We start from the raw sequence: 12,181 nt of genomic DNA, 5'->3' as shown, positions 1-12,181 counted from the left end.
TCCTGAATGGGCTACAGGGGTTTGGAAGGATTGAGAGCCATTGATTTGGGTTTCAAATGGCTCCATCCAAAACTAGATGAAACTTGGTGTGGGCTCAGTTTTGCTTCTGGTTTTGGGTTCAATTGAACCTCAAAACAAATACATCCAAAACAACCCCACTCTCCACACCCAAATGATCACAGGTTGCTGAGTTTCATACAGCTGTTATTTACAGAGGGGCAATAAAAAGAAGACTAAACAGGGTTATTCTTTCTTAGAGCTTGTCTTCATTACCGGGGTAAGTTGACCTAAGTTACGCTACTCCAGCTAGGTGAATAAATTAGCTGGAGTCGACGCAGCTTAGGTCGATTTACCACACTGTCTTCACTGCGCTGTGCCGATGGGAGACACTCTCCTATTGACTTACCTTACTCTTTTCAGAGAGCTGGAGTATCGGGGTCGACTGGAGAGTGCTCTGCCATCGATTTAGCTGGTCTTCACTAGACTAAATCAACACCCACAGCATCAATTGCAGCAGCGTCGATCTCCCCGTAATGAAGAAAAGCCCTTAGTCCCAATCCCAAGGCTTTGTCCACTACATCTCCTCTGTGTGACAGAGGTTTTGATGGCTTTTGAAAAGGGACACCTCCCTGAGCTAAAATTCGTAGCTAATTTTGTAAAGACTTGAACTCTTAAAACAATGTTAGAACACAACTTTATATTAATAAAATAATAGAAGTAACATAAATAAGTAAGTTATGGAATACAGTCTTCCTTCAATCTGTGCAAGGTACTTATATGGCCTGTTACCTTAATACCTGACAGCCTCACTATCTTTTATGTATTCATCTTCACAACATCCCCGTAAGGTAGGGAAGTGCTGTTATCCCCATTTTACAGATGAGATTGAGGCACGGGGAGATTAAAGGCCAGATTTTTAAAGGGGAGTTCAGTGCCTAAATACTATTATATACCTGTCCCTTAATGACTTGCCAAATGTCACACAGGGAGTCTTTGGCAGAGAAAGGAATTTAACTCTGGTTTCTCAAGTCCCAGGCTAGCACCCTAGCCACTTTCTCTCCTTTGCTCCCCCTTTTGTTTACTCTCAGTGTTCTACTGTCATAAAACTACATTGCTCCATTCAGCTTGCTTAGTTTATTGGGTCAGTGGCATCTCATGAAAAACTTTGGCGCACATTATACTTAGAAATAACTTAGCAACATACTAACAGAGAAGGGTAAAGAATATGATTAGAGGCATGGGTAGTTACGAGGGACAGTTCCCATATTAAAAGCAATTTTAACACTCAGGACTATTTAGATTGGAAAATGTAACTAAGAAGAGATAGGATACAGGCAAGAATACTACAGAGAAAGAGAGACAGGTATTCCAATTTCCTCGTTCCTCTAATAAAAAAGAATCAGATGTCACTCATAGGCAACACATTTGAAAAACAGATACTAGGACACACTTTTTATACAATGTGCAGCTACCCTGTGGGATTCACTGCTGCAGGATATCACTGAGGCAAAGTTCAATAAGAATAAAAAAATTAGGGTGGTAAGTGCTTTATAAGTGATTATTAATATTTATATTATAGCAATGCCCCAACTGAGATTGGAATCCCATGGTGCTAGTCACGGAACAAACATTTAGAGCCAAACAACCCTGAATCTCAATAAACACAACAAAGCAGGGAGAGGGAGGATGAGGGGAAACAGAAGCACATAGAGAAGAAATTACCTGCCAAATGCCACAAAGCAAATCAGTGGCAGGGCTGGATATAGAATCCAGGTCTACTGACTCCCAATCTAGTGCTCAGTTCTCTATACCTTAGGCTTACTGCATAGACAGATGAAAGGATTAAATACTAGTGCAGGATGAAGCATTGCCTAGAAATTAGAGCAGGAGTGAAAGTCAGAAGAACTGGATTAGTTTTCAGCTCCATCACTGACTAGCTGGGACACACTAGAAATGTTGAATGCTGTGCCTCAGTTTCCCCATTTGCAAATGAGGATAAAATCCTCACCTTTTATAAAGCACTTTTCAGATTATACAATGAACGATGTTGTGTAAGTGCAAAGTATTATTAGGCTATCATTTACATGAATAATAACTACCACAGTTACACTAGCTATAATAAATGTACAAGGGCTGTAGTTCCTCCTTCAGGGTATAAGTTGATCACTTGCAGGAGCTGGGAAGAATTTTCTCCCAGTGGTATAATATTGTCCAATTAGGGGACTGGGAGTGGATTGGTAGGTGAGCTTGCTTTCTTCTGAAATGTTCAATGTCAATCATTTTCGCAAGCAGGAGATCAGGTCAGATAGACAATTGGTTTGTTTTAATGTGACAAGTCTGACATTCTGGAAACAGCTCTGTTTCTGTATTCTCCTTTTCCTGGACTTTCCCCTCCTTTTTTAATTTGGGGTTATTTGCATGAAAACAAGAGCCTTGTTTCATAAGAGATCATTGGCTTCTGCTGCTTATTCCCCACCTGAAGCCTCCTAATCCTCTCTCACTGTGATATTAGTCAATCCTACAGCAATCACTTGTGATGTCACAAAGAGCATTTTGACCTTCAGGTAAAAGAATTTACCTATCGCTTGTCTCATTGTGGTGCACAGACACCAGGGAAGATTAAGCACATTCACATGCAGAAGAAAATCAACGTGGGCATAATGAAGCCAAAGGACTTACTGATCCTGGGAAAGGAGTTTTTAATGGGAGTGCTGATACAACCTTGATTACAGTTGCATGAGCAATGGTATGAGAATTATTTAAAAGCTATTAACCTGTCTTGTATTCATTGTGTTATAGAGTATCTCAGGTAAACCTCCAGACTGTGAATGAGAGAAACCCATAGATAACATGGCCCTGATTCTAGTCTCATTTACATAGGTGTAAATCAGGAATAATTGCACTGTTATCCATGGAGTTACCCCAGGTAAAATGGATTTAAGCCAGAACAGACCCTGTAACTCTACCCACTCTAGTAGTGAAACTCCTCCATGTAGCATAGGTTTTGTCTTGACTCAGTGCTGTTTGCCACAAAGACTTTTATTTAGATGTGTTTTTAAGTTGACTCACTTCCCCTTTCAGCTTGCCCGCTTCATTTTGTTTAGCTTCTGTGTCACATCATGTCTTGTGAAAGGGGCCAAACAGACAATTTTGGGACCTGAAATACTCTGTTTAGCCACTGAATGAGGACAGCACACAAACATTTCCTCCAGCGGGGTAGGCAACCTACGACATGCGTGCCAGGTCCTGGCCACCGGTCCGGGGGGCTCTGCATTTTAATTTAATTTTAAACATTTTAAAAACCTTATTTACTTTACATACAACAATAGTTTAGTTATATATTATAGACTTATAGAAAGAGACCTTCTAAAAATGTTAAAATTTATTACTGGCACACATATCTGGCTTCAAGACTAAGCTTGATAAGTTTATGGAGGGGATGGTATAATGGGATAGCCTAATTTTGGCAATTAATTCATCTTTGACTACTAGCGGTAAATATGCCCAATGGCTTGTGATGGGATGTTAGATGGGGTGGGATCTGAGTTACTACAGAGAATTCTTTCCTGGGTGTCTGGCTGGTGAGTCTTGCCCACATGCTCAGGGTTTAGCTGATTGCCATATTTGGGGTCGGGAAGGAATTTTCCTCTAGGGCAGATTGGCAGAAGCCCTGGGGTTTTTTAGCCTTCCTCTGCAGCGTGGGGCACGGGTCACTTGCTGGAAAATTCTCTGCACTTGAAGTCTTTAAACCGTGATTTGAGGACTTCAATGGCTCAGACACAGGTTTGATAGAGGAGTGGGTGGGTGAGATTCTGTGGCCTGCATTGTGCAGGAGGTCAGACTAGATGATCATAATGGTCCCTTCTGATCTTAAAGTCTATGATTCTATGATTCTATGAAACCTTAAATTAGAGTGAATAAATGAAGACTCGGCACACCACTTCTGAAAGGCTGCCGACCCCTGCCCTACAGTGTCCCATGCACAGGTACACACGTGCGCACACACACATACGCATAGTTGTTGCAGCACTGGGATTTTTAATTGTGTTTTAACATGTCAACTGACGCAGCTGCAAATTCCAGTGTAGCCACACATGATAAACATGGCTGGGAACTAACATTGTGCCCTGTTTCAACAACCTTTTACAACTGTGTTAGTTAACACATGTTAAAACACAATTAATGCTCCCAGCTAAGTCAGCAGCTATGGAGGCTGTTGTAGCCCATGTGCTGTGAAGTGACTCTGCTGGTGCCTCACAGCAGGAGAATGGGGGAAGGTTTCTGATCCCCAAAGTTCATCCTAGTTTACTTAGGCATTTTAGGAAGATTTGGCCCTCAGCATGCACCTGGAACCATGGTCAAACCTTTTGGCTTATTTCCTAGCCTCAGACACCAGCACTGCTAACAAACAACTGTGTACTACAAGTGAATTCTGCTTACTGTAATGAAAAACAAACATATCAGCTGTTCTGTTTTACCCAAGAATGCCTACATCCAATTTTGGCAATACTAGTAGCTTTTGAAAGTGTGGCTCTATTTATTTTAGGCACCCACAGTTAAGCTGGAGAAGCCTGGGTGCAATAGTGTAAACCCCTGTGTGGTTTTTAAATGTGGAAAATTTCCTCATTTTTAAATTCCATGCAAACCTCCATTGTGTGTGACGTCATATACCCAGCTTCACTTACACTAGGCAAAGTCAAAGAGTGGCGATGAGGCTCTTCAAGGACAACATGTGTCTGGTTGTACACCAGGCCAGTCAACCTAATCTACCAAAACAGGCTTCAGTGTCTGAACTGGGTCTAAGCTACTGATTATGACAGAGGTGGTTTCAAGAATTCTGAGGTTAAAACAAGTGACTTGGTGTGTTCCTTTACAGGCCAATAGCCAGCTGGAGAAAAATGGATTTCAGCTGTGAAATCCTTCACAGCTGTGTTGAAGGATTATTCTCTCTATCTAAAGGCCTGGGCATGCTTGTGGGTGCACTGAGTTCATTACTGAGTGCTTCCTAAGCAAGTAACACTAATAAAGCCAGACATGTTGTATGCAATTTGAAATCTATTAGCGGTAACAATTATAGCCAATTATAACAATTAGAGGATAGAAACTTTAATTCATGTTCCATACGTAATTTATTTTGATCAATTCAACATAATATTAATATTGTATCACATGATTTCATTATCTTTATGATAAATTCAAACAGGCTTCCTCATTTGTAATTCTGACTGACAACACAGGGCTGAGGATTGCTTGTATGCAATGGCATATACAATATATTTTCAATTAACGTTAGACAAACCTGTCAGGAAATTAATGTAGTAGAATGTCTGAAATTAGCAGAGGACCAAACAAACCACACACTTGTAGATATTTTGTAGGGACCAATGTGACACTGGCAAAGGAGATGGACAGATCATTTCCATCTCTGACTTTTATGAAAGTGACAAAGAATTCTGTAAACTCTTTAACATTCTGAGTGGGATAGAAAGAAAGGAGCCTTTTGAGAAAACGAAATAAAGAATTGTATACTATTGTATGATATAGAAATTAAAATAACATCATGGAAGTGCATACCATCTTCTTTTATGCTAAGAGACTGAGGGAAAAGACTTAAATATAAGTTGTCAACAGTTCTTATCTGATTTTTTGAACTGCCTGGCGAGTAGTCACAGGGGAGATGTTAAATGACTAGGCAAGACCTAAAAATAAGCTGTAGCAGAATAATAGTCAGCTAAGGGCAATTTAGAGAAGAGACTGACAGAGTCCAATAAACCCTGCCACTCTACTGAAGGCATCTTTGCACGCTCCATCACAGTAGTTGGTCACGGGGTTACTGCTTGAACAAAAACCTGCACTGTATGTCTGGACTATTGTTGTGTTATAATAATAATAATAATTTGAATTATATAGCATTTTACTTCTTCAAAGGGCTATCCAAACATTAACGGATTATTACAACAGACGTGCGGGATAGGCTTATATCGGCATCTCCACGTCACAGATGAGGAAAATGAAACAAAGTGACTTTCTCAAAGTCATAAAAAATGTCAGTGGCAGAATCAGAGTTAGAATTTAGGAATTCTGAGCCCATAGTTCTGTACCCAAACCAACAGACAACACTTCTTCAGAAGGAAGAAGGACTTTGCCAGATGGACAATGGCATTATATTGGAGTTTGTCATGGCTTAGCCTGACCTCGTCGCAACAGACTAGGGTTGCCAACTTTCTAATTGCACAAAACCGAAGATTCTTGCTCTGCCCCCAGGCCCCTCCCCTTCTCTGAGGCCCCGCCCCTGCTCACTCACTCCCCTCTCCCTCTGTCGCTCGCTCTCCTCCACCCTCACTCACTCATTTTCCCTGGGCTGGGGGATGGGGTGTGAGACGGGGTGAGGGCTCTGGAGTGGGGCCAGAAATAAGGGGTTCAGGGTGTGGGAGGGGACTCAGGGCTGGGGCAAGGGGTTGGGGAACGGGAGGGCTCGCAGGCTCTGGGAGGGAGGGAGTTTGGGTGCAGAAGGAGGCTCTGGGCGGTACTTATCTCAGGGGGATCCGTGGAAGCAGTGACATGTCCCTTGGCTCCTAGGTGTATGGGCGGCCAGGCGGCTCTGCACTGCGTGCGCTGCCTCCGCCGACAGGTGCTGCTCTCGCAGCTCCCATTGGCCATGGTTCCCAGCCAACAGGAGCTGCGGAGCTGGCACTCAGGGTGTGGGCTGTGCGCAGAGCCCCCCTGTCCTTCCCTCTGCTTAGGAGCCAGAGGGACATGTCGCAGCTTCTGGGAGCCATGTGGAGCCAGGTAGGGTGACTGCCAGCCCTGCCAACTGGACTTTTAATGGCCCAGTCAGCAGTGCTGACCGGAGCCACCAGGGTCCCTTTTTGACTGGGATTTCTGGTCGAAAACCAACCTTACGGCAGACCTGTGTGATGTGTTATCCTTTGGTTTATGTAGGCCTATCATACTGATCTTCACTGTGTGTGAGGTGTGTCTCAGGGTATTTCTCATGTGTACAAGTGATCGCTGCTACCCTCCCCCAGTTGGTGTAAGATTCGGTTTTCAGGGGAAGAGCTCAATGTGTCCACTACAACTTTGTTATGTATAAACAGCGGTCAGCTCTCATTTATTAAAACCTACGTTTTTGAATGTTTTGCTTCTCTAGCATATCATGGACTAAGCAAGTATCATCAGTTCTGATATCATGAAATTAGAAATTAGAGCTGGAGTAATCTAATCAGGTAATCTGGTCTATCCCCTGCCAATACAGTATTTTTTTCTACAATATATTATTCAGCACTTTGCTTGGTCTATTTTTAAATGAACTAAGTAATGATGTTTCCACCACTGCAGTGGGCAATTATTCTACAAACTAGTAGACCTCACTGATACAAAATGTTCTTGATATTCAAGCAAGGTCCAATATAGTCTTCAATGGGACTTTGCCCAGGCCAAATTATGGGCTTGATTCTGCAAGTTGCTGAATCTTCTGGTCCTAATCCAACAAAACATGCAAGTATGTGCTTATCTAATACCTGTGCAAGCAGATCCATTGATTTTAAAAGAGCTGCTTGCATGCTTAAATGCTTTGCTAAATTGGTGTTAGAGCAGTGGTCCCCAACACGGTGCCCGTGGGTGCCATGGCGCCCGCCGAGGCATTTATGTGCGCTCGCCTAGTGCCCAGCAGGGGAGAGAAGCCGCGACCCCGCGCCGGGGACAGAGAACTCCGGGGCCCGCATGGTGCGGGTGCCGGTGTTCTCTGTCCCTGGCAGGCGCAGAGCTGCGGCTTCTCTCCGGCTTCAAAGCCGTGGCCCTGCCCCTGCTGGGGACAGAGAACTCCGGGGCTGCGGGTGCCGGTGTTCTCAGACCCTGGCAGGCACGGGGCCATGGCTTAAGCTGGAGAGAAGCCGCGGCCCCGCGCCTGCTGGGGACAGAGAACTCCAGGGGTGTAGGCTTCATTCTATGTTAAAGTAAGAATAATAAATATATTTGGACCAGCAATTCAACAATGTTTTACTTTTTTAAAATACATAAGATTAAAACTGTTTATGATATTTATTTTGTAAAAATTCCTTAATTTTTCTTACAGGTAGATAAAAAAGAGCAAATTCACATGGTAAAGTGAAAGAGTAATTGCCAAATAATTTAATTAATACCTTTTACATGTAAAATTACCCTTTTTATCTTATGGATTCATATATTATGCAATATTAAATATGATCTTTTCCATATTATTTAATGTACAAAATAAGCCTTGCAAAATTGTTGGCGCCTGCCACGCTCTTCTGAAAACATGAATGTGCTACTGGCCACAAAAAGGTTGGGGACCACTGTGTTAGAATGTTCACCATCTTGCAGGATGCAGCCCTGCAGGACCAACTGTCAGCAGGATCAGGTCTTTACCCCTTGTTTATCCCCCTTTTAATGCACAACTTGGGATCAGTTTGGTTCTCTTTTTTTTAATACTTCCCAGGTTTCCCAGCTTGTAGAACTTCAGCAGAAATGTCTCAAATATCCTAGATTTTCCTGTTTTGCATTTTCCTTAGTGCAGAGCTGCTTCCATCTCAACTTCAGCTAGTTTACTAATAATCTCTTTCTTGTCATGATCACAAGTCATGGTCAGCATAATTTAAGCAAGATCTCTTCTACTCCTAAATACTTACTCTACGATCTCCCCTGGAACCACCGCTTTCCTGCTTCCAGCACATCATCTTAGTTACACTCCCTGATTCTATCATAGCTTTTGCTGATCCTGTCCACCCATCTTTCACCTTCTCCTGCCACAGAACTCCTTTCCACTACAGTCTCTCAGAAACATCTCGCTGTCACTTTGCAGGCTTGCCTTTTCCATTCTCGCTGCTCCTTTCTGTTTGCAGAATGCCTCCTTGTCACATTTCATTTGCTTCTACCTTGTTGACACCTTTCTCTATGGGAGTTTTATGGTTCTCGCCCACCATTCCCAACAGCTGTGGCTTTCCCTTAAGCTTTTTATGAAAATTAAGGTCCCCATTCCTGCTAGAACTATTTTCCCTTGATTCCTCTTTTTATTTTGACTGGCTGTCTCTCTAGCTATGTTTGATCCAGATTGATCTAAATTATTCTATAATTGTAACTATTTTTTTAGCTAAGTGAAGAACCGGGGAGCAATTTGTCTTTTACTCCTGACTTTTGCTACCTTTGGATTTTTCTGTGCAGAGATATTCCTGGGCCAAATCCTACTGGAAATCAATGGGTCTACTCATCTGAACAAAGCAACTGGGATTTGGTCCCTATTTGCACTTTCCTCTTATCTCACTCTTTGCTAATTTCTTTTGCTCCTCAACCACTATAACAATTATAACTAGATCGGTTTTCAGTATCCCAGCCTGTGTAACTGCTGCTTTCAAGGGTTTCTAGCCAGTACTGTTCACTTTTATCTCCCTAAGACCAGCGTGAAAGCCTATGCAAAGAAAATCTGCAGAACCCGTATCCAGTGAATTAAAGGATATGCAGTCATGGTTGATTTAAAATGTGAAAAGCCAACTGTGACGGTACAAGATAAACACGTTATCATGAATGAGGCCCACAACTAGACTTATTGTACAGGACCTAAATGTCAAAAAAGGTAACTCATCCCTTTTACCTAGAACAAATCATGACAACTACAAACCCCTGTTTATAGATTTATATCTGCCAGGGTCTTTTCTGCTATTGTTTAAACTAACTAGATTGGAAGGTAGAACGTGATTTAGTCAATAGGTCAATAACGTGCGACCACTGGTAATTAGTACTGAGGGTCAATGTTGGGATATTGAAAGTCTTTTTCCTGAGTGTCTGGCTGGAGAGTCTTGCCCGCATGCTCAGGGTTCAGCTGATCACCATATTTGGGGTCAGGAAGGAATTTTCCTCCAGGGTAGCTTGGCAGTGGCCCTGGAGGTTTTTCGCCTTCCTCCGCAGCATGGGGCAGGGGTCGCTTGCTGGAGGATTCTCTGCTACTTGAAGTCTTTAAATCAGGATTTGGGGACTTCAACAGCTGAGTCAAGGGAGAGAATTATTTCAGGAGTGGGTGGGTCAGCTTTTGTGGCCTGCATCTTGCGGGAGGTCAGACTAGATGATCATAATGGTCCCTTCTCATCTTAAGTTCTATGATTCTATGATTCTATGATACATAGTTCAAAAAAGGGCTAGTATTATCTAAGAAACAATATTTCTGGCTCTAAATAGTAAATGCACCAGTTTAACAGAAATGCTAATGAATGGCCACAAATGATAGCATCAAGTCTGTAATAGACAGGTGGAATGTTTATACTTCACATACTTGGTTATCTACTTCAATAGAAACTTTTCCTGGCGAATGAAAACTCTATAGACACAAAGTGAAAACCGGAGAGATGACAGGCTGTATCAAAAGAAACTGCAACAAAATTAGCAAAGGATAATTGTGAGCTGGAAAGAGAGAGCCTGAGTAACTGCGTCAGAGGAATTAAACATTGTTATGTGACACTGGCCTGCTGCATTGCCTCATCACTTAATAAAAAATACATCTCAAAGACAAACTAATATGTTTATTTTTAAAGCAGGAAACTTTTGTTTTATTACAATGTTCTTTTAAATTAACTTAATTTCTACCCTCCCAAGTGACTGATGGAGATGTATCATTATTCTGTTTGTTGAATGTTACCACATGCGAGACAGCTGCTGCATTATTGAATAACTACCTGAGAGTAGCATTAGCCTTATTGGGTACATCTATATGGGAAAAAAAACACAAAAACAAAAAACCTCAAACCAAACCAACTCTGCTGTAGCAAGTCTCAGAACCCACATCTACAGGCTTGGAACGGAGCTAAAAATAGCAGTGTAGACATACCTGCTCAGGGTGGAGCTTGGGCTCTGAAACACGGGAAGGGAGGTATGTCTCATAGTTCTCAGCTCCAGTCTGAGTGGGAATGTCAAAAGCACTATTTTGAGTCCTGTAGCTTAAGCCCCAGGAGTCCGAGTCTCATGAGCCCACATGTGTAGGCTCTGACTTTGAGTGATGGCACAGCAGGGTTTTTGTTTGGTTGGTTGATTGGTTTTTGTTTGCAGTGTAGACGTACCCATATTTAACATTTATTTTCCAAAATATATGATACTTAAAAATATAAATATTATTCTCCCTACTTTTTTCATATAGGGTAAATAAGGTGCAGAGAGGTGCCAAATAATGAGTCAGTAGCAGAACTGGGAATAGAATCCAGGTCTCCTGATTTTCATTGCTGGGTCCTATCCACTGGCCCATGGTGTCTAGCTAACCTTTATTACCCTCCACTGAGGCAGAAGAGATGAACTATCATCCCCATTTTACAGATAAGGAAACCAAGGCAGAGAGAGAGCACTGCCAAGTCCCCAGGGCGAGTCTATATCAGAGCTGGAATTAGAACTCAGCTCCTGTCTCCTAGTCCTGTGTGCAGATCACTCTGTAGATTACAACCTCACTCATTTAAAAAACATTATCCCACATGCCTGAAAACAGGCACCATAAATTCAAGAAAAGTGTGTTCATTTGGGGAAACCCACATTCTACCAATGCACTGTAACAATACAATGTGAACAGTATTTCCACCAAGACCCTAATATCCTAAAAGGCAGGTAGTTAAAAGCCTTATTTAACATGCATGTGCATTGTTATTTGTGTGGCTCTTATGATGTTTAAGTGTAATTAGAGAGTCAGCCACTGATGTAGGATGCTCTCCATTTTCCTCTCACTCCGTAAAGTGGTCTAACAGATTCTCAGTTTGTATGTTACCATAATTGGCCAATTTCTTTAACCACTAGCTCACTGGATAGTGTTCAAGCCTTGAAATCATGTGACTGGTGCTTTCTGTACCTCTATGAATCCATATATTCATAATGGATTAATATTATTTATTATTATTTATTTATTTACCTGAAGTTTCTGCATCTTTGCCTTTCAAGACCCAGAAATGTTCACCCCTACGTATTTTACCATTTCTAAGAATAATGTGTTAGACAGAAGGCTCAGGATTGTCTTTCATTGCTGAGAGTTTCAGCACAGCACTTTCTAGCTTTCACAAAGCCTCAAACAACAGGAGCTCCTTTCTCCTCAAAAAGACGGAGAGATTTCAGTCACAATGGCGATTAAGTCCATCATGAAATACAATTTGTCCACAAGTGTGCCTGATTTCATCTTCTTAAGAACACATCTAACTCAGGG

At 42.0% G+C, this 12,181-nt stretch overlaps 1 protein-coding gene and 1 long non-coding RNA gene across 4 annotated transcripts in view; one reads left to right on the top strand and one right to left on the bottom strand.

The window, feature by feature from the left end:
* Positions 1-12,181, bottom strand: part of IQSEC1 (IQ motif and Sec7 domain ArfGEF 1) — a 688,386-nt gene that overhangs the window by 178,533 nt on the left and 497,672 nt on the right. The gene's annotated exons all lie outside the window — the stretch shown is intronic.
* LOC123374264 lies at positions 2,608-9,546 on the top strand. The gene is made up of 3 exons (XR_006581045.1): positions 2,608-2,746; positions 7,151-7,226; positions 9,411-9,546. It is a non-coding gene; the product is annotated as an uncharacterized LOC123374264 (long non-coding RNA).

The sequence above is a fragment of the Mauremys mutica genome, chromosome 7, assembly GCF_020497125.1.
Source record: "Mauremys mutica isolate MM-2020 ecotype Southern chromosome 7, ASM2049712v1, whole genome shotgun sequence".
NCBI classification, from domain to species: Eukaryota; Metazoa; Chordata; order Testudines; family Geoemydidae; genus Mauremys; species Mauremys mutica.
Note: the sequence above shows the minus strand (reverse complement) of the source record. Positions and strands in the feature narration are given on the sequence as shown.